The sequence below is a fragment of the Pseudorca crassidens genome, chromosome 8 (genome assembly GCF_039906515.1).
Source record: "Pseudorca crassidens isolate mPseCra1 chromosome 8, mPseCra1.hap1, whole genome shotgun sequence".
Taxonomy (NCBI): Eukaryota; Metazoa; Chordata; class Mammalia; order Artiodactyla; family Delphinidae; genus Pseudorca; species Pseudorca crassidens.
The window spans coordinates 28,511,920-28,535,060 of NC_090303.1; the positions used below are offsets into that span (position 1 = coordinate 28,511,920).

At 34.2% G+C, this 23,141-nt stretch overlaps 1 protein-coding gene and 1 long non-coding RNA gene across 3 annotated transcripts in view; one reads left to right on the forward strand and one right to left on the reverse strand.

Moving 5' to 3' along the window:
• The window catches only part of SEMA3A (semaphorin 3A), a 507,605-nt gene that overhangs the window by 122,620 nt on the left and 361,844 nt on the right, over positions 1-23,141 (reverse strand). The gene's annotated exons all lie outside the window — the stretch shown is intronic.
• LOC137228940 (uncharacterized) overlaps positions 1-23,141 on the forward strand; it is an 88,793-nt gene that overhangs the window by 54,890 nt on the left and 10,762 nt on the right. Inside the window, exon 4 of the long non-coding RNA XR_010945417.1 lies at positions 13,703-13,765. This is a non-coding gene — a long non-coding RNA (uncharacterized lncRNA). The remainder of the gene's footprint in view (positions 1-13,702; positions 13,766-23,141) is intronic.

A 23,141-nucleotide genomic window follows, 5' to 3' on the forward strand; every position in this document is an offset into this window, starting at 1 on the left:
TATTTTACTTTTGGAAAAATATACAAATGAAAATAAAAATTTAAAAATTAAAGCGAGAAGAGGTTAACCATGGTATTTGAAGACTGAAAAAAAATGTAAATGCCAATAAGAGGAGGGTAGTAAACTATGACCTATCTACAAAATATATTATGATACAGATATTAAAATAAATGTTTATATTAAATGTTATAATATCTAGAATACCTTTGTTAAGTCATTGTGGAAGCAATATGTAGTAATACAACAACTATGTAAGATACATGGAAAAAAAAACTTGAAGAAAATTCATCAAAATATTGAATCTCTAGTTTAGATATTTTTTCTATATATATTGTTTTTATCTACTTTTAATATTGTATACAATGATCATGCAGCCCATGTATTAAAAACAAAACCCCCCAAAACCCCCAGGGTTACTATATCTTAAGTAAACTTTCAAATTGGCAGTTCATGAACAGAATCTGGCCCAGAGACATGATTTAGTTGACATGCAGTTTTGAAATCTTTAATATGAAAGCCTTTTCATGAGACTCAGAACTTTCCATAGGACAATTCAACGTTTCCATTGCTCCCCACTTTTTGTGTTTCCATTTTCATCTTTTTATGTCACCTGCATGGCACCGTAGGTATTTAAGTTTGCAACCCCGATAAAGCATTGTGAATTACTTAATTACCAAAAACTACATTGCATTATCATCTTATTGTCTCCATTTTTCAGATTTACTTCAAATAAAGTTTAGCAATTAATCATGGCTATACACAGAAGTTAATGGCAACTTCAAAGTGCTCTGAAATTCAAATTGTCATAGTATAATAAATCTCCATAGCTCTTCACTCATTCTTTTTATATAATTAAATAAATCTATACATGCACTGCTGTTTAACAATGTCTCTGTTTTATTTAGAAAAAATTAACTGCTCCAAATATTTATATCTAAATTAATTATCCAGAATTCATAAGACTTGATCTTTAAGGCTGTGTGGTTAACTATTGCAAAATACAGGCAGAGTAGTCCTTAGAGAAGTACCCAGATGTTGGGTGGCTTCTTTTGCTTTCAAATTAATGACGAGGAAGACATTCTATATCACATGTTGAGTTGACTTTTGGGTCATTATTTCTAATCTACTATAGTGAACACTTGTATTATTTATAAATGTATCTCTCTCACTGGTAGAAGTCAGTTTCTGGCTATAAAGCAAGATTTTTTTGTTATCAAAAAATTATAATTACACAACCTAGAATAAATCAAGCATTTTTACTTGGTTTATTTTTATTTATTTTTTATGACTAACTTACTACTTTCCAGACAATGCAAGAACCTTAGACTATATCATATCCATTTATTGCTGCTTCCTCCGGCTGGTGAGCAATACATTTTTATTCCATTTTTCATGGATAGGTGCATCTGTCTTTCACAGCTCCTGGTTTTATGCAAGGAACTCAGCTCCAAAATTCTGCACCCTGTCCTCTCTGTGTTTAAGAATTTCTAATTACATAAATTTTATATTATAATTTCATTTAAGAACTACATTTTGTTACAGCTGTCTTTTATAAAATTTGATAAGCTGTATGGCAGTTTTCTTGGACTCTGTTTTTCCCAACTAGAAAATTCCTAACCAGGAATTCCATGTGGATTCCTAAACCAACTGTTTTAGGAAATGATCTTTTATCCAAAAAATAACCTCATTTTGTCTTCAGTTACTGTTGAGGCTTTCTACCACATTCTAGAACCTGGGTTAATTTTATAACACAGATCTTTTTTAAGCTTTCTATGTCCATCTTACTATCTTGTCCTGACGTCTATGATAAGTCTCTACTGTGAATCTTTCATTGTATCTCTAATTCACATATACACAGATTTCAAGAAGTTCCCTCTTCAGTAAGACTTCTATGCTACCTTCTTATATAAAAATGTACTTCCTTCCTGTACATTCACATCTGCCCTGGTAGGTCCGATAGCTGGAATCACTGTATCATACTGATCCTTTCCTACCATCTAAAATGCTAGACCCTCAATTGCTGTCAAATATTCCAATCATCGTTGTATTACTTACTCTTCTACCACTGGTAAAGATCATTTTCACCACTGGTAAAAAGCATCCTGTTCTAGCCTGAAATCTAAAAGCCACTATATTAGGTTGCTACAAGAACATCAATCACACTACTTTAGAAATACATCTTCTTAAGGAATATTTCTTATCTATCTGCCTATATGAGTTTTCTATTGCTATACAACAAACTACCACAAACTTAGTGGCTTAAAACAACACCTATTATAGCCCAGTTTCCGTGGGTCAGAAGTCTGGGCAAAGTTTAGCAGGAACCTCTGCTCGAGATCTCATAAGGCTGAAATCAAGATGTCAGCTGCGGCTGCAGTCTCTTCTGATGCTCAGGGTCTTCTTCCAAGCTCATTCAGTTTTTGCCAGAATTTAGTTCCTTATAGCTAAAGAACTCAGAGTTACTACCATCTTCTTTGAAGCCAGGGGAACTCACTTTTCTCTACTTGGTTTATTAACTAGAATGTTTGCTGTTGAAAATCACACCTCACACCTAAAATTACCATTTGCGTGGACTGGACATTTATGTCATTGTAGATGACATTTTCAATTACAGAAAACATAATAAGTCATCATAAATTATTTTAAGAGTAGTTGAAAGCTCAATTAGTATCTTGCTCAGCTTGTTGATGCCCATTTATTACTCTTAAAATAATATAATCCCTGTCATTAAGAACTGTAAAATTTTAGGAGTGGAGAGAATAGTAACACATAAAGACCGAGAGTAGTATAAAATTGAATACTGTAAGATATGACATATATCCCTACATATTTTGTAGCATACAAATTCAAAATGAAGAGATGTTTTTAATAAGTTGAAGAAAGCACATGATATATTTGTGGCATAATTAGAAGAGTGAATCAACCTGAACAATGAACTGGGAATAACAGGAAAGAAAAATTTAGCAAAACTGTATTTTCTAAGTGTCTTGGCATTGTTAATTTTTTTTAAATTGTCAATATTTTCCAAACTTATATTTGATCAATATTGATGGGTAATATAATTACAGTTAGAAAGCCCCTAAACATATACATATGTTTATATATATGTGTATATATATATACACACACACACAAAAGGAAAAACTGGAAATATGCAGATAGCATAACAAAGTTATGCTAGACTAATTATATTTATATGGATATGTAGTTATAAATACGAATGCATATATGTACATATAAACACATTTACACATATTCTATATATCTGATCTCATATATTATATATTACATATAAATATATATATATGACTTAATATTATATATATTTTAAGGTACTTCTTAACCATGATACTAGGTTTACAATTTTTTTTTTTTTTCCCGATACGCGGGCCTCTCACTGCTGTGGCCTCCCGCCGCGGAGCACAGGCTCCGGATGCGCAGGCCCAGCGGCCACGGCCCACGGGCCCAGCCACTCCGCGGCATGTGGGATCTTCCCGGACCGGGGCACGAACCCGTGTCCCCTGCATCGGCAGGTGGACTCCCAACCACTGCACCACCAGGGAAGCCCTACAATTTTTTAAACATACAGATGCACACAAACTATATTGTATATTTTAAAGGTTAAGAGAACAAAACACTATTTTTCATTTTTAATTATGAGATTGACTAAAGGTTCTCTGTTTTAATTTCTGCCCTCTTCATTGCTTTTTCTTTCTAACACTGAGAGCAAGATTGAGGATGGCTTGCCCCATGGTGGTAGAAGAAAAATACTTAAAAAAGGAGTCTACCTTTTGGGGTAGCTTTTCAGTTTGCCTTGTAGTTTTGGTTTCATGCTGCTTCCTTAAAATTATTTTATCATCATCTTAATTATCCATGCTACTGTTGTATGCCAACAGTAATGAATAGCACTAGCCCATTGTTAATGCCTATTTATTACTCTTAAAAAATATATTTTAATCCCTGTCATTAAGAACTGTAAAATTTTAGATGTGGAGAGAAAGTAACACATAAAGACTGAGAGCAGTATGAAATAAATACTAAATACTAGCAGTATAAAATAAATAAATACTAGTAGTATAAAATTGAATACTGTAAGTTATGACATATATTCCTACATACTTTGTAGTATACAAATTCAAAATGAAGAGATGTACAGAGAGGCAAGAAGTATATGCTCTTGAAAGACTAGAATATATTACATATGTTTCATTCATTTTCAAATTGTGAATTATTTATTTGGGCTGAATTCTAGATACAAAGCTATATAACAAGGATGAGCAGCAGGAAGGGGAAAGTGGAAAGAACTCAAGATGATAACAAAAGAGTGTAAAAGATAATGAAAATGGCAGTCGGTACACTGTGGAGTGGAAATTTAGGTAATTTCTAATATTATTGTTATCAGTGAAGAATCCTGTATTACTAAATAAAAAAAAGACTATTTGAAAAAGAAATACTTTTTTGGGGTCATCTTTATTTTTAATCTTGCATACAAGTGCTGTTCCTTAATTTAAAAAGAAAAGGTTATACTATATTAAATCTTGTAAGAATTTAGTCCTGAGGTCCTTTTTAAGATATGACAAAGGAAAATCTAGGAGCATCTTGATTATAAAAAATTCTACAGGTAAAGTCCACAGTGGTATTAGCTTTTGAGCTCAAGGAATTCCTGTATCAACCAGTTATGAAGTCTAACAAGAAATTCAAGCCATCCAAAACCTGCACATGGATAGAAAAACTAAATTTGGCTGTATTAAAACACTGCAGGTGGCATGCTCTCAAAGTAGTCATCCATACCTAAAAGTACATAGTCAAATCTTGTCTGAAGTGTACAGGATCATTTAAATAATATATAATGTCAATTGCTAGTGCTATTCATTACTGTGTCATTATAGTTATTTTCAAAGGAGAGGTTTCATCCTTAAAATTTGATATTAGAATTTAATCAGTAGGATATGACATCACAGAAACACATAAAAACATTTATAAAGAATGTCAAAATGCGAAGGAGGTCCAAATTTGATTGAAATGTAATTACTTAAAATTATTTTGGTAAATAAACCAATTTCTGATAACATTTTCTATATTTATATACAAGGGTATGAAATTATGATCACCTTATAAGAGATGGTTCACCGTATCTACTATATGTATGTTTTTACTGATATTTACTAAAATAATCAACTAAATACAAATGTAATTAACTAAATAATAATTTGAAACCACAATTTATTTAAAAATACATACTTCTTTAGTATTGTATGTAATAAATGTAAATAAAACCAAAATGATGACTGACTCAAATAAGGGATAACCATGGCCTCTAGATAGTCTAGATTTATTAATATTACTATTTTATGCAATCCATCAAAATAAATAAAAACACTGAAGTTCAGGGAGAATAAATGATTATTTAGTATCTCAGTTTTAGAACCTTTCCACCAAATAATTCTGCCTCTTTCCATGGTCACCTTTGTGTGTTACTGTTACAACATTTATTCTTAAATCCATAGTTAATTCTGTAAAAGCCATTATTCTATGTACAATTCAAGCTACATTGCAAGTGCCATTACTAATCATCTTATGTTTATTTTTGTTGGCCTGTTTCAAGTCCAGACTTCTGCTTGGCTGAGCATCAGTGATCATACAAGTGGTTCGTATATAGCAGGCTCAGAACCACCAACCATTGCAATGAAATTTCATTTGGTTACACGTTGAATGGCTTGATTTTTGAGTCAGATTTAGTTTTATAGAATCATTCACAGTTTTGCTACAGTTCTTAATTTATCTCTTTCAAGTCCCTAAGTGTTAATTATTTATTTCTTTTGATGCTTTAAAATGCTTTTAAAAAAAATAACCGTAAAGACGAGGAAAATGATGACCTGGTTATTATTTCAAGGCAATTTTTGAGATTATTGTACGTATTTTGAATAAATGATCAAGTAGCTATAAGATAAATGATATTTATATTTGAAAATAATCCTAAAATTAGGTTAGATAATAAAATAACACAGTAGGGAAATTATGTCTGATTAATGAATTGTAATTCTGTACATGTTTCTTTATAAATTTTCACTCAGAAAATCTGAATCATTAAAGGAACCAATCAGCTCTCTGGATAGTTGAATTGAGACAGTGAGTTGAGAATAAATGTATAAAAATTCAGATGAAATTGCTTATGGCATGATCTGGTTATTCCAATTTTCCACAAATCATAAAATAATCCCCTAAATCCATTGTGCTTAGAATGCCTCATAGCTAATTTGGAATATCAAGGATATGGGGGCAAAATTCATTTAGTATCTTAAATAGTTAGCTGTACAACTGTTGCTTATCTATGTGGTATTATAAAAAGTCCTCCCAAAAGAGGCGAGATACTTTTTTTTTAGAGAGTTATTTTGTGTTTTTTAAACATTTCTGGAATTTGAGCATAGTCTCCTATCATTTAAATTTATGCTCCCAGATATGGCATGTATTAGAAATCTAGCTCCTCCTATTTGAAGACACTCAAATTTTGCTAATGCCAAGGTAGTACGCATAAGGAAAAATGGAAAACTAGGCAGCTTTCCAGCTGGTTAATAAAAAGCCACAGCACCCATTTGCTTCATATATCCCATATCTTAAGTCAAAATTTCTGAATATGAGCAAAATAAAGTAGGAATCTGTCCTCAACAGTAGGTGAATTACTTTTGTCTTTATAGATACAGACTGTCCAATATTCTGGAAACCTGCTTGTGAGGTTTTCACTATTCACTGATATTATAATTGTCAAAGACAATGCCATTAGGAAAAATAAAGCTACAGTATGTTGAAACCTTAAAATGCCTATGAAATGTGATGCCTAACCATGTGGGTTTCTCAAGGGATGTTAAGAATAAAGGATAAGAATATGTCAGTATTAGTGAGGGAGGATGCTACATGTGGATTTTTTTTTTTTTTTTTTTTTGGCTAACTGCACGAATGGACTGTACTGAAGTTTAGGAGGAGCAAAGGGAGGATGAGAGGGGGTGTCTAGGAAATGAGAACATAGATGTAGGAGGATATCACATTACACAGAGCATAGATGTAGGAGGATATCACATTACACAGAGCTTTGAAACTGATCATAAACTCTTAGACACTGTTCTGGGGGGGGAAAAGTAACTGGTGGGCTGAGATGAGGGCAGTGAGTGAACACAGATGGAAATGGAAAACTGCTGCATGATCAAGAAAGGAGAAAATACGATAGGAACTAAGTTGAGGAATATCCTGAATCATGTGCTAAAGTTATAAACTGTAGCACAATTGGAAAATTTGAAATCTGGAATTTTTTGTAGATAAAATTCCAATAACATTTAACAGAGAAAAATAATTAGAAAACATGAAATAAATTTGTTGAGCTATTTACACCATAAAATTAATTTTATCTTAACTATACCCTTATATTACTCTAATTTTTTGTACCTTCTTTAACCTTTTAAAAGTAAATGAAGCCATCCTCTATTTTGCATCCCCTTTGCACTTTTAAAAATAAAAGAGGCAAAATGGAAAAGACACATATGAGTGGATTATCATGAAGACATGACTGTTGAGAGTCAGAAGCTTTGATACAATATTTTGGAAGAGGGAAGTACAACTGAACCTTAAATGTATAATCAAACCAGACTACTCACCTTCCACTAATTTTTTGGTTTTATTTTTCCCATCTTGTTGTTGTTTGGCACTTTATAATTGCTTCAGTGCCCAAACATAGGTGCCACACAGAATCAGGGAAGAGGCCAGAGCAATGCTGTTTTTACTGTTTTCCTAGCCCTATAGCTATTATAAATTGTAGGTGCTCTGTGTGATCACTTTGCAGAACCAAAGGGTGAACATCAAAGCCTGCTGCTATTGATGTGGCTACTACAATTACTATTACCACGGTCCCCTTTGCCTGCCCTCTCTCTGATACTAGCATTAAATTACAGCAGCACAAGTTGAGAACATAGGAAGATGCGAGTCCTGTGCCTGCTACTTTCACAGTCTCTGGGTTTGAGCCCAGGCTCTGCTGCTCTGTAGTTGTGTGACTCTGACTTTCACCTAAAGCTGTTTTCTCCTATGTGACTGGACCATATAAACTCTTTGCTATTAGATTTATTATTGTTATTTTCAAATCATATTTATATTCCCCACAAACTTGCTAGGAGGCAGATATTATTTTATTCACTTGACAGTTAAGGAGAATGCCTATGCTCCAGGGGGTACAACTAATAATTAACAGAGCTGGAATTCACAATAATTATGTTCATGGCCAAGGTATTATAGTAGAAGATAGGCTTAACTGTTCAGGTACTGCTACACGAAATGTGTGATTGTAAAAATTCATACCAAAAAAGTTGTGGTTTGTATACTGAGAAAAATTTCTGGGAACAAGGAACTATTATTTCTAATCTTGTTCTACCACAAGTTGTCTTAACTTGTTTCTTCACATGTTCAAAATGATAACCAGGGGACTGTGTAACACATGATAGACCTGAGAAAAAGAGATAAGTTTTGTTTTTTCCCAAGGATTAATTGGGAAATATATTTTAGACACATAAAGATAAATTTGGCTGGCTGCACAATTTGTTTTTCTTGTTGACTGACACTGCCTTGAATTTGATTCCTTTCACATATTCCAAAATTCACATGTAAATTGTTTTATTCTTATCCCTTGTTCTGAACGATCCCTTCCATGTTAACATTTTATTCTGAATTCCACTCCCACTCTTCTACTTATAAGGCCATAAACACCAATGACTTTCTTGTTCCAACTCCCCTGGAGTTTTCCCAAGGCTTTTTGTTGTTGTTGTTCCTTGGCATTTTCACTGACTATGGAAATTCTGAGTGCCTATTACAAGGTAAGATTTTCTGTTTTGACTCTGTTCTGTGTTTGTTCTACCCCTGTCTATTTCCTTTTTCTTCATCATTTCTTATGTAACTTCACCAAAAGTACTTTCATTGAAGTTTAGTCTTTGGCTTTTTTATATTTTATTTCCCTTTAATCATCACTCAAAACTTCACTGTCACGACTCCCTCGTCTACATTTTACTCTTTTTTTCCCTTCAGCTTAATATCTGCCTAAGTGACATACTGCTTCGATGTCTCATCCAAATCATAACCTCGATAGAGTGGAAACCAAGCACTGCAAGTTCTCTCTTAACACCAGCATCCTGTAATCAAGCCAGTTCTCCTAATGATGCTCCAAATCTTATCAATGAAATCATCATTATTACACATGTTCAAAGCCCAGAACATACCTTGGTTTATCAGTTTCATGTATTCTTTACTATCAATTTGTTTATCCTTTAACCAAAAAAGCTCTTATAGTTTTTTCTTCTACCTTTACCGTTAAAATGTTGGCTATGCAATCATCTAACTGGTCTTCCACATGTATTATCTATTTCTTCTAAGCCATCATCCATGCAGTGCTACAGAAATAAATACAAATGCATTTACACCATATATTTTCCAGAACAGATTTCAAGTGTCATAGGATATGACAAAGTAGCATAAATTAAGGTGTGGCAAGCAGAAAGGGCAATAGGGCTGATATTACTCTGGGCCAGCAACAGGGCTAAAAGGAGATACTACATTCATTAATACACCTGCTTAAGACGGGCCACGGTTTTGTTTCAGAACTTTCTAGCACAAGAGGAAAGAGGGAAACCTTGTCAGTGTCATTATTCACACTGTCTCTGATATAGAAAATAAACTAAGGTCAATCCACATCATCCACGAACTAACGTCGACTTACCTTCCAGTAGAACTGACCACAGTTTCCCTTCTTTAGCCCTTTAGTGAACCTGCATATCATTCTAGAAGACAACACATCTACCATCTTCACAGGCATTTATCTCACAGAACATGGAGGAAAATTTGCTTCTACCTCTTCTATATCACTTAATTCTTTTTCTATTGTGTTCATCTTCATATTTGTTATGATAGGCACTTGTCCTATATTTCTCCCTCTCTTACCTTCAGCTTCTATATATACTAAAAATTTATTTTGAATCTATCTCACTGCAGCTACCCAAATGTAGGCCCTTATCTCTTCTCTCCTGGCAGCCACATTCAACGGTTTCCCTGCTTCTGGCCTCACCTTCTCCAAACCACCCTGTATGGTCTACCACCTTTTAACATACAAACCGTTCCCTGGCACCTGGTGCATATTCCTCAATCAGAATCCATAAAACTCTATTTAATAATTTGTTTTCTTTCCCCTCTATTCTTGTAAGCTGATCTCTCTATATTTTCCTAGTTCTTCCAGTATAATTTCTGAAACAGAACATCACTCCACGAATGAATTTGCTGAACTAAAATGTGTAATTTTTTTTTTTTTTTTAAAGAACCACACTTTCTTGCTTTTTGATATAGTTCATTGAAGCTTTGGGGATGAACAGAACTCATCATAGCCTTAACAAAGATTCCTGGTTAAAGAAATGCCTGGACATGCCTCTTTAAATTGCAACTATTTCTAAGAGTTATTATGCTATAGTGGGTTTTCAAAATGTTCTTCTGAAACGTTATAAATGTTCTTTGAAACTGGAAGAAGCTTTTCTTTTTCTGATTGCATCCTTTTGTATTAGGTAGTTAATGCAGTGAAAAAAGATTATCTGTTTGCAATTTTTCAAAATTAGATTTCATCAATAGGATTAAAATATCAAGATTAGATTTCTGCTTAGCTTCCTAGATTTCTTTGATGCTCTGTCCCTTTTTATCCAATTGCATTATCACATGCTTCACTAGCACTTTAAAGCTGTATAAAACCTGCTTTCTTCATATTAATTTCCCATTCAGCCATCCTCAGTAGCTTTCTTTTTCGTATATATAACTTTCTTTCAAGATTCCTCATAATTTGGCCTAATCCAAATGTCCAACTCTATTTCTTCCTATTTTCTAATATGCAAAATGGCTTATTCAGCATATTCTATTACCCCCACTCCATACCCCAAAATAGTGCATCTGCTATTAATATCATGTCTTTTGTTTTTTTGGTTTCCTTTTGTAATGAAAATATTTACCTTGTTCTATCCTTTTATCCAAACTCTTGCAGGCCATTATCAGAATTCACTTTCAAGTAACTTACCACAGTTACTGTAATAGGAGGTTATAGTAGTTATAAAGACCTGGGTTCAAAACGTGACTCTGGAATTCCCTAGATCAATGAACCCCTCTAATTCCCATTTTTCTCATTATAAAATGGGAAAAAATTCCATCCGCCTAGTTAGACTGTTGGAGTGATGAACTAAGATAACTATTTGGCACAGTGTTTGGACATGTAATCATTAATTTTCAATGATCCTACCTCATGCCAGGAGCTGTGGTTGCAAAGCTAGATAAGACAGACACAGTATCAGTGTTCTGGCATTTACAGTGTTATAGGGGATACAGACATTAAACATATGTCTGTATTCCCTATTTATACATATGTGTATATGTATACACACATATACAATATATATGCAATTTTAATGTATGTTTCTAAAGGACAGTATATTAAACATACAAGGGCGACTTCACTTAGGCGGAGACTGGGAATGAAGCAGCCAGAGAAGGCTTCCCTTAGAGATGGGCATCTCAGTGGAGATCCGGAAGATGAACAGAAGTTATACAGCAAAGCGTTCAGGAGTAACTCAAAACAGTAGTTTAGTATTGTTGTTTTATTGGTAGCACTGTTATTACTATCCTCTCGAAATCTTTCACGAACACTTCATTACCACTGACCTCTGTTCTCTGAAAATCTACTGCATTGTATTATATTCTTTTACTAGTTAGTATTTATCTTCCTCTATGTTTCTGCATTTTGTTTTAATCTTGTTCCTCTGTGCCTTGCAAGGTTCTTCCCATTTTCTGAAATGTCTATTCTTGTCTTGACCTGTTTTGGAAGTAGCTTAAAGATTCTTAGGCAAAACTGGATACTCCAAAATAGGGGCTTCCATGGCACCTTCTACATAACTGTATATAACTGGCCATTGTTGTATGTTAAAAATGATTTCTTTCCCAAATGCCCTTGCAGTCCTGAGGGCAGAAAACATGTTAAATTTATCTTTTAACTATATAAATCCATGAAGTTGGTATCATCATAAAATGAGCACCAAAAAACTGTTTGTTGAAAATATGATTTTTGACTTTGACAGTTTTATGTCATGTCTCTAAGTAAATTCTAAGTTATTTAAGGCAAGATTCCTTAGTTCAATTTTATTTACCACTATCATACTATGGCACAAGTGGTATTCTGTGTGAGTTTTATGCTGACTGATTATGAAGACATTTTTCATATCTATTTAAAGATAACAGAATATTTTATTATCCTTTGACTATAAAATCTGACATACTTAGAAAAATGATACGAAATACACCATCCTACTCATTTTTCCCAACTTCCTGTCCAACAAGATGAAAACCACTATAATATGAAATATTAGCTTGAGAATTCAAAAGTAAATAAGATAGAATTATTCTTTTGCTGGTGAGAAGTCTTTGTTGCTGCTCTAAATGTTCTTACATGCTACTATTTTTTTCAGGATTTGAAACAATGGAAAGGGTTTTTTTAAGTTATTTAAGGTTATTTGCATAGTTTTTGAGCTTATACTAAGAGTAAAAAAGGCACTGAAGTAATAATTCTCCTAAGACCCAATGATGAGTCAATTTAGAGCTGTTAGGGAAAAAAAATACCATTTGGTGAAAAATTATATGTAAACACTCATCTCAAGCACCACTCTGCAACATGTTTTCCTAGTAGTGTAAAATACTTCCCCTTAAATAGGAACAGAAATCTCAAGACCTCAGTTCAGCTATCAGTTTGGTACTCCACTGGAAGAAGAATATGTGCCTCACATGTTGCTATTAGTATAACTGGTACAAATTGTGCTTTTAAAAAATAAATCAAGTCCTTATTAATTGTAAATTCTTCAACAAGAATATTTTTAACTTCATATATACAAATCTACAAAAACTTGTCAACTATTGATATTTTGACATATACCAGACTGCAAATATTATTTCATAGATAAAAATAGAGAAGGTTAAAATTACTGATTTAGTGCAATTATAGTTTTAAAGATAACCATTTAACAGTCTGTAACCTTCAATCACTTCACAGAAATGATACGTATCTAAATCACATAAAGTTATAATTTCAAATTACCTATACATCTAATGAAACATAGTCATTCCTTCAAAGTAGTTATTAACATTTCTTATGGTAACTTCATTATAGGGCTCATTTTACAAATGAGTACTTTTTAAGAAATAATTATGCAGCTTCTAAAGGGTGGTATCTATATTTATATATATTTATCTTACACATAAAACTATTATATACAAACAACTCATAGTTTAAGTATACTGGGTATTACTTTAAATACCTAGATTTATGAAGTAGCAAGGAAACCTTCTGTGTTATCAAACTAAGTTTTAAAGGTTATGAAATGTACTGATGATGCAAAATTGCTGTATAAGCTTGAAATATTTAACAGATATATAGAGACTAAATAAGACATTTAAAACATTCATTCTTAGGACAATATATTCGTAAAACTCATTATTATTATATTAGGAAGGATCTGAAGTTAGATCTGTCCTATTATAAGAAATAAACAAGAGAATTATGTTTGTGAATATCTGAAAGATTTTGAAGTTTGATCTCATATATTCTCTGGGTAGTAAAATAATACAAATATTATAAAAGATTGTTTTTACTTTTTAGATTACAGTGGAGGTGTGAGTGCACGCACTTCTTGGATTTAAAGTTTGATTTGGAAAGAACCTGGTAAGAGCTTTAAAAGTAAAACCATGGAAGTTCAGGGGATAAGTCGGTAGGACTATCTCAAAGGAAAAAATCAACATGTGTGTTTAATAAAAATTTAGGAATTTGACAATCAGAGTACTAACGGTTGCTAAATCATGATGTATCCTCCATTCCATTCCTGAAACATGTATGCTTTAACATTTGCTCCTTAAACAATGGACAGGTAACACAATGGTTGCAGATGACTTGCCTAAATATGTGCAGAAATAGCCTACAGCATGGCAATAGCATGTTTTCTCTGCAAGGAGGAAAGATTTAACCCAAATGCAAAGAAAAGGAAACACACAACAAAGAGTTGAAGAAATAAATGCAAAATAGAATTTAAGCTTACACCTAGAAGCCAAGAAAATAAATCAAAGTGGGACTGAATGCATGATATTAACTGATTGTTTTCCTATTAAAAATAAGGATGGGCTTCCCTGGTGGTGCAGTGGTTGAGAGTCCACCTGCCGATGCAGGGGACACGGGTTCGTGCCCCGGTCCGGGAAGATCCCACATGCCGCCGGTGAGCCATGGCCAATGGGCCCGCGGGTCCGGAGCCTGTGCTATGCAGCGGGAGAAGCCACAGCAGTGAGAGGCCCGTGTACCGCCAAAAAAAAAAAAAAAAAGGATATTTAAAGGTGATACTTTTAATGTCACAATAATTATGCTACTAGTGGTTATTCATTTACTTAAATATTATCAAGTGTCTAAAGTATGTCACACTGTGTGCTGTAGAAAACTGTGTAGACTGATAAAAAGAGTATGCTTTTACACAAAATGTTTTATATTTCAGATCTAATCTGAATAAAAAACCTCCAAACTGAAAGTACACACCTTATCATCAGAGTGTTGGGCCGGGGAAATGGGAGGAGAATTAGAATAAGTAGTATTTACTGGTACAATTCAGAATCTATTAGGCAGAATGCCTTACTAAGTAAAACACATTTGATCACAATATCCCTTTGAGGTAAAATGATAAAATTAAACCTTAATCTAGCTAACACTATGGTTAATCCAAAGTGGCTTCTAAAAAGTCAGTCAGGCTTAGAGAAAACTGCTTTACTTTGACTCCATGTTTTGGGCAATATCTTCATACTTTCCTCACAATGAATATCCAGAAATTTATTGATCTATTAATAACTCAGACGAGTCTGTCATTTTCAGTTTGTCAAAAATAGGCAGTGATTTTTATTATAATGCTCTTTTTTTCTAACCTGCCAAACATTATAGAATTCTGAGATGATTTCTCTAGAATTTAAATCAGTATATTATGAACACAATTAAATGCCATAATATTACAATGTCTCATTTTTCCCAAGAGATGGACACGCAGGCTACGTTTTTTCATAACTTTGTATACTCTGCTAAATTCTAAAGTTGGAATTCTTGTCAACCCACGGTCTACTCTCTGAGAATGTTAGTGAATTAATGTTTTACAGATGCCAGATACATGCTGTTCACAAAGAGGAAAAAAAAGGCATTTAAGGAGAGTCAAGGGAATCTTGCTCACTGTCAACTGGGAATCTCTGAAATACCTGATTGTTAAGCAGGTTGTGTCATCTCCTGCCAATTACATCCTGATGGGGGGAGATGAAAGGCAATTCTTTGACCAAAATAGAATTTGCCTTTATCCTCAGAGAGCTTTAATTCGAAACTCAAACAATGGAGCGCGTAGTTTTCTGGTAATGCTACCTTCAGTTATTATCTTTTTAATGTTAGCGTGAACATATTTCTGCCTTTGCCCTCCCCTTGTCTCTTTGGCCCTCTCACCTTAAAACTCCCACTTCCCTACACTGCCAGGAAAAGCTGCTGCTGAACCTTACATTGCTAATTATATTTATTGCTTCCTCTGTGTTAGTCTTCAGGACAGAAATGTAGACGTCTACATAAACGCTATGTTACATTACAAGTGACAGCACTCACAGAATCTTAAGTGTCATACTTGATTCAGAGCACTGAAATCTGCCAAGAATTTCTATTCGATTTTAAACAAAGGGCCCAAAATAAAAATTAATAGATATGTTATTATTATTATCATTACTGTTATTATGCAATAAATTTCACTGTTAGCTCAACCTATTTTAACAAAATGGATTTGGAGGCATATTACTTCATTCCTTTCTTCTCTTAGGCCCCCTTCCCTCCTTTAAGTTTGGTCATGTGTATCCTTCATCTACTTCTTTTCTGACTTTGCTACATAAGGGCCCTGACAGCAGAATAACCTTCAACTGCAGATCAAACGTTACAGTGAAAATTTTACTTAAATCTGTTCTCTGCTTAGGGTCTTATGCATATGAGAGATAAAACAATTATACCAATGACAAAAAAAACCAAAAATGCTAAAATTTGAGCATACTTGTATGTTAATCAATATGGATTATTCCTGACATGAAAATGGTGATATATGTCAAATTTATAAAATGGTTTGTATTAAAATATGGAGTACACACATTTTAAAAAAGAGACTATTTGGTGTTATTCAAGGGTTCAAACTGGCTGGGGATGTTTATTTCAGGTCCTCATTCTGATCTACACCCTGTGGCTTTTTGCACAAAAGAATCACAATTGTTTATCACAATTAACTCTTAAGAGATGAAGAAATGACCCTTAGCAGTTCAGAGTTTATAAGGCGAATCCTTCCTGCAAATATATATCCTATTTCAGATAAATTTCTCTAATCCCTATTATAGGACTTAACACAATATATGCATCTATTTATTTGTCTGCCTTTTCACCTGTGTTGCTATGAGAGCATATTTAATAGTAGTATTATCTACAATACAAGAGAAGTGATGGAAACTTGCTCTAAGGAAGTGATGCTTGAGTTGGGAATCAGAAGGATGAGATTGATTTATTAAAGCAAATATCCAAGGGATCCAAGGAATAGGCACAGTAAGTGCAAAGACCTAAAAGAAAAGAGACAGTGAATTAAAGGAACCAGAAGAAGAAAAGGAACTCCAGAATGTTAGTAGAGGGTAAGGGGATAAAGGTCCAGAAAAGGATTCCGAGATAGAAAGGACCAAGACCAAAAAGCAGATTTTCCTAGTTTCTATCTTTAAACAGAGGTGATGGGCTACTGTTTGCTTCCTGAGAAGATTGCTCTGGCTTCAGGGTGATAACCTGATTGGATAGGCCAAGTGGTGAGCAGCAGGGAGGGGGCAGGATCTGAGTTAACAGCATTGTTTCACCAAGTGGAACTGTAGTCATGGTGACCTTTACACAGCTTGTCTGGTGTCCAGCAGAAGAGTCCACTTAGTCTATTACATACAGGCATGATCGTAGAGGCAAAAATCTTTCTTTTCGTATTTCCTAAATACTTTCTCACACATCTAAGATCATGGCTTCTTGTCATTTTTGCCCATGATTCACTTTCTCTAACCTCAAACATGGCTTCCTTCCCTGAACTTAAATATGTACATTTTCAATAGTTTTCTTTTTACTTTATTATTATTTTAAAGAAACTATGGCCAGTTCAAGCTTAAGGCTCTTATGTCATTATTTTTCAAAGTTAAGGCTCTGATGTCATTATTTTTAGCTGCTCATATTTCAGAATATTCTTATGCATATAATGATGGGTGTGCCCAGGAGAGAATATCACATAGGTACATGTCATCTACCAGACATAAGGTTGGGAACGGCTGGTGTAACAGTCAGAATCCTAGAAAATACTAAATCCCATGATAGCAGAATCTATACTTATAACAGCATATGATGCCAATCATAAAAAGAAAAACCATCACCACCACCCTTTGGGATACAAAAACTCACAAGCCTGAAAGTCGCCCAAATTTATAAAGTACTGATAAAATATTTTTGCTTTGGATAGTTGCAGCAGTTGAATGATGGACAACACCTAGGCAAATTCTATCCCTGTAGAATTGATCCATTTCAAAACACCCACTTTTCCCACAACTTCCTTAAGTTAAAGGAAAAATAGACTAAAATTTGTATTTACAATATATGTTCAGGCAGTTTGAACTGACTTACATTCCTTATATTACACCTTCACATTTTTGTCTAAGATGTTGTCATCACTATGGTTATAAACACACACATATATATAATATGAATATATAGTTTTATATATAAAAGTTATATCCATATGTAATATATATATATTTTTTCCTATTGAAAACATTGGTAGAGAACTCACTACAAGAATTATAAATATTTTACATACAAATCAAACTGCATTTAATATCTTTTTTCTAAATCAGACTTTCTTTGGATCTATTGAAGTCTATCACTATAAATTTGTTTCTGCATTCTTTTTCTTTTCTCATGCTCTATGTCAACACTCAGCTGGTCTCCACCCTGTTCATTAAACTCTTTTTCTAACAGACGCTGCTTTTTTCCCCCCTTTTACTCTTTCACGTCATCCAGGAGAGATCAAAGAGTTTAGTCGTTCTTGTCCATTGTATGCAGAGGTGTGTGGGTGCAATTTTGCATGATTCTGGTGTTCACAGTGTTCAGGTTGCCTTCCTAATGTTTCAATTATTTTCTTTGATAATATTTGATATATGCTGACTGTTTCAACTAATAGAAATCATCTTTAATCTAGCTACCTTAATGAGAATAAAGGAAAATAGTATAAAGTAGTGAAACAACATTCAAATTTTATCTATTTTGAAGAAACAATTGACTCATTTTGAATAAGGAAATATTATTTTGTAAAAGAAATCATACAAGTTTTCCCTGACATTACATTATATAGTTTATAATCAGACCATGAATGCATGGAGAAATAAAGTAAAACTATATTTTAAAAGTAATTATCTAATGTTATTTACTTATTCACTTTATTTTAATAAAAACTTATAAACAGCTTGATGTAAATGAAAAATTGTGCCTTTCACGTCCTTTTCCATGTTTGATAGTGAGAGTGAAGGCAATGTAGTGCAATGGCAAGAACTCTGAATCGGCTGTCAGGAGAGCTGAGTTTAAGCTCAGCTTTTACCACTAAGTAGCCATGGGATTTGAGAATACTATTTAAGCAATCTGAGTTTAAATTTCCTATATTATGAAATGAAGGATAGGACTTAGAGGAGCTATGCAGTAACTGTAAGATACAGTATTTTATAAACATGTATTTTTAAGCAAAAATTCATGGAAACTGTGGTCAGAGGTTAGCTCTGGACACATCATTTTTTAAAAAGTAAGATATCAAAAAAAAAAAGTAAGACATCAGCTATTGCTGAGCTTTCTGCTTAGGATGGTATTGGGCTTCAGTAGTCTTGTGGATATCAAATCTTCCAACTTAATTTTTTGTACTAAAATCTTCCAGATCAAAATATTTTTCTTAGCAGCACAGTTGAAAAGTACTTTTCATTTCTTTCTTAGGAGCTTATTAAAATTTTCAGACTCTTGAGTAGTATAAGGTAGAAAAGTGAATGGGATTACATTTTTGTCATCCATGCGGCAAACACATCATTTCATTTTGTTTTTTCATTTTACCTGAAGTTGATTTTACTCAAGAGACTGGAGGGCTTCTCTGGTGGTGCAGTGGTTGAGAATTCACCTGCCAATGCAGGGGACACGGGTACGAGCCCTGGTCCAGGAATATCCCACACGCCGCGGAGCAGCTAAGCCCGTGCACCACAACTACTGAGCCTGCTCTCTAGAGCCTGCGAGCCACAACTACTAAAGCCTGCACGCCTAGAGTCTGTGCTCTGCAACAGAAGAAGCCATGGCAATGAGAAGCCTGCGCACCGCAGCAAAGAGTATCCCCCGCTCTCTGCAACTAGAGAAAAGCCCACGTGTAGCCATGAAGACTCAACGCAGCCAAAAATAAATAAATAAAACAAATAAATTTATTTTAAAAAAAGGAGACTGGAAACTATTGATTGCCTCTGATGAATTTATGAACAAAGGGGTGTCAGTTCACATCTAGTTTTCTGGTCGTTTGCATAGTAAAAATGGAAATATTTTGCTTATCAATGGCATAATATTTTCCTATTCCTCTGTCAGGTAAGTTATTACATCTTATTCTAGAAAAAAATTAATATGTCTAAGAGACTGTGCAATCTTAGCATGAACGTTTAAAAATTCCATACTGTTGTTAGGAAAAATTTGCAAAAATTTGACGTAGTGTTAAGGTACCTAGTACCTAGGACGGCTATCTAGCATGACATAATACAGCGAATAGGTGTTCCTCCCTGCAAATCTTCCATTTGCCTCCGAGATTTAGGCCAGCAAAGGGCAAGTCAATATGGGACACTAAACATCCATCCTTTCCAGGTTAATTTAAATATGTAGTACAACAGCTATTAAATACCAACAAAATAAAATCAAAAGAAGAAAAGTTTGCCAGGATAAAAGCACTTAAAAGGAGCTTGAACCCTGGCATGTATACAAAACCCCATTTGCAACACTAGAAATATCCAGACTTTTAGCCTCTGTATAAAGCTTTGTGGTAAATTCAAGTGAGATAACTTGTTAAAACAGAAGCTAGTCTTGTAGTTCTTCATCATCACCTACTTTTTAAAGTATATATCCATAATGCATATTAGATAGGTATTTATTTATCACAAGAGAAATCCTGAGGTATAAAAATGTTGAGGAGACCATTTTAATGTCATTTCAGTGGCAGCAAAAGTCACACAATGAATCAGTGACAGACCTGTGGATTGATTTCAGATCCCATTTGACTCCCTTTTTAACCACTCAGCAATTCCTGAGATTGCTTTCAGTGGCCGGAGATGCACAATCGAATTAAAACGGCAGACAGGAAAAATAAAATAAAAATGGAAAGTAGTGATTCTATGTGGTTTGATTTCTGACAATTTGAAACAATATATTTCCTGCATGTAAACATATAAATCTCAAAACTGTACTCAGGTACTAATATCAAATTTTCTATCATTTTTATAGGAATGGATTGAAATTACTAAAGTATCTGAGTAAAATAGGCAAAGATAGAAATAATTGTGTTAAGTGAAAGCTAAAAGCCTATATCATTCAATTTTTGAGGCAATGATTAAAAGATGTCCTTTCACATAAATATATATTTATCCAAATACATTTATTCTAGCTGGAAACTCTAAAGACTCCTAAGTACAAAATTAATTTTGAGTAAAAATGTAGCTTTTTAAAAAATATGTTAATATTTCAATATCTTCACAGGCAGATATCTTGATAAGGCCCATTTACATTAAGGAAAATGAAATAAAGACTATACCAACTTTCTGTTATTTAATAATTTGTGTGCCATGTAAAATTAAGTATTTTCTGTTTATTAATCTAAAATTCTATGTATAGTAATATCCAGATTCTTCTGTGTTCTTGAAATATTTATTACGTGATCAAAACATTGAGAAATAGTAAAAGGGCATGTTTCATTGCTAAACTTACTTTGAATGAGAATTGAGAAACTTTAATTTTTAAAATATTTTAAGAAATAAGGGGCTTCCCTGGTGGCACAGTGGTTGAGAATCTGCCTGCTAATGCAGGGGACACGGGTTCGAGCCCTGGTCTGGGAGGATCCCACATGCCACGGAGCAACTAGGCCCGTGAGCCACAAGTACTGAGCCTGTGCATCTGGAGTCTGTGCTCCGCAACAAGAGAGGCCGCGATAGTGAGAGGCCCGCGCACCGTGATGAAGAGTGGCCCCCACTTGCCACAACCAGAGAAAGCCCTCGCACAGAAACGAAGACCCAACACAGCAAAAATAAATTAATTAATTAATAAAGTCCTACCCCCAACATCTAAAATATATATATATATATTTTAAGAAATCTATTTCAAATATATTTCTATATATTAATGCTACAGATTCTGGTTATCCCTTTTGCGTAAAAAAGAATCACAACTCTTGGGCTTCCCTGGTGGCACAATGCTTAAGAATCCACCAGCCAATGCAGGGGGCATGGGTTCAAGCCCTGGTCCAGGAAGATCCCACATGCTGCAGAGCAACTAAGCCCATGTGCCACAACTACTGAGCCTGCGCTCCACAGCCCACGAGCGACAACTACTGAGCCCACGTGCCACAACTACTGAAGCCCACACACCTAGAGCCCGCGCCCCACAGCAAGAGAAGCCACCGCAATGAGAAGCCCGCGCACCATAACGAAGAGTAGCCCCTGCTCACCGCAACTAGAGAAAGCCTGCACACAGTAGCGAAGACCCAACACAGCCAAAAATAAATAAATTAATTTAAAAAAAAAAAGAATTACAACTCTCTTTGATTGTAAAACATATTTGAACTCTCCTGTGCATCTAAGTGGAAATACCAGTAGGCAGGTTTTGTTTATTTTTGCTCAACACCTTTCTTACACAGAGAGGGAATTAGTAGAAACAGAAAGTAACTGTTTTGTGGGTATCCAAGCACTTCTTTTATTGAAACATGACTTCCAGATTGTATTATCATATCCTTTTAAAGGACGCCATGAATTTGCCACTGCCATTTTACCAAGTTGACAGTCACTGTCACATTTCCAGCACCAAGAACTTAATGCTTCTTTTAAGTAGGTTCCTACTAATGCAAGTTGTAGTTCATTTTACTTGAAATTCACTATTTTGAGAGTGTTTACACCTGAGTATTAATGAACACATAGTGCATGTTATTGAATATGGCAGGATTTCCTTCTTTTTTAAGGCCTAATCACATTTCATTGCATCTGACACCACATTTTCTTTACCCATTCATCTGCTGATGGACATTTAGGCTGTTTCCCTATCTTAGCTATTGTGAATATTGTTGCAATGAACCTGAAGGATATCATGCTAGGTAAAATAAGCCAGGCACAAAAGGGCAAATGCTACATGATTCCAGATATGTGAGGAATCTAAAACAGTCAAACTCACAGAATCAGAGAACAGAATGGTGGTTGTCAGGAGTTGGAGGTGGGGAAAATGGGGAGTTGCTGCTCAATGGGTATAAAGTTTCAGTTACACAAGATGAGTAAGTTCTAGCGATCAGCTGCACAACACTGTGCCTGTAGTTAACAGTACAGAATTGTGCACTTAAAAAGTTGTTAGGAGAGCAGATCTTGTGTTAAGTATTCTTACCACAGTAAAAAAAAAACTAACAAAAAAACGCACATGGGACAGCATCCTACCAATGAGGATGCTACAGTATTGGTACACTATGAGACTAATATTGATGTCACTAGGAAGGTCGTATGTTATTGACGGTTATGACAACAAATTTACTAGTTGTGTGATGATGGGTAGATTGTTGACTCTCTCTGAGACATAGTTCCCTAAAATGAAAAATGGAGATAACACCTTCATCACAGGGTTATAAATACAAAATGCTATAATAGTCATAAAACCATCAAATATGTCAACGATGAGTCATGAATAGTAATAAAATTAATGAAAAAATCATGGAGAGTAGTTACAGCAGGATAGAAAT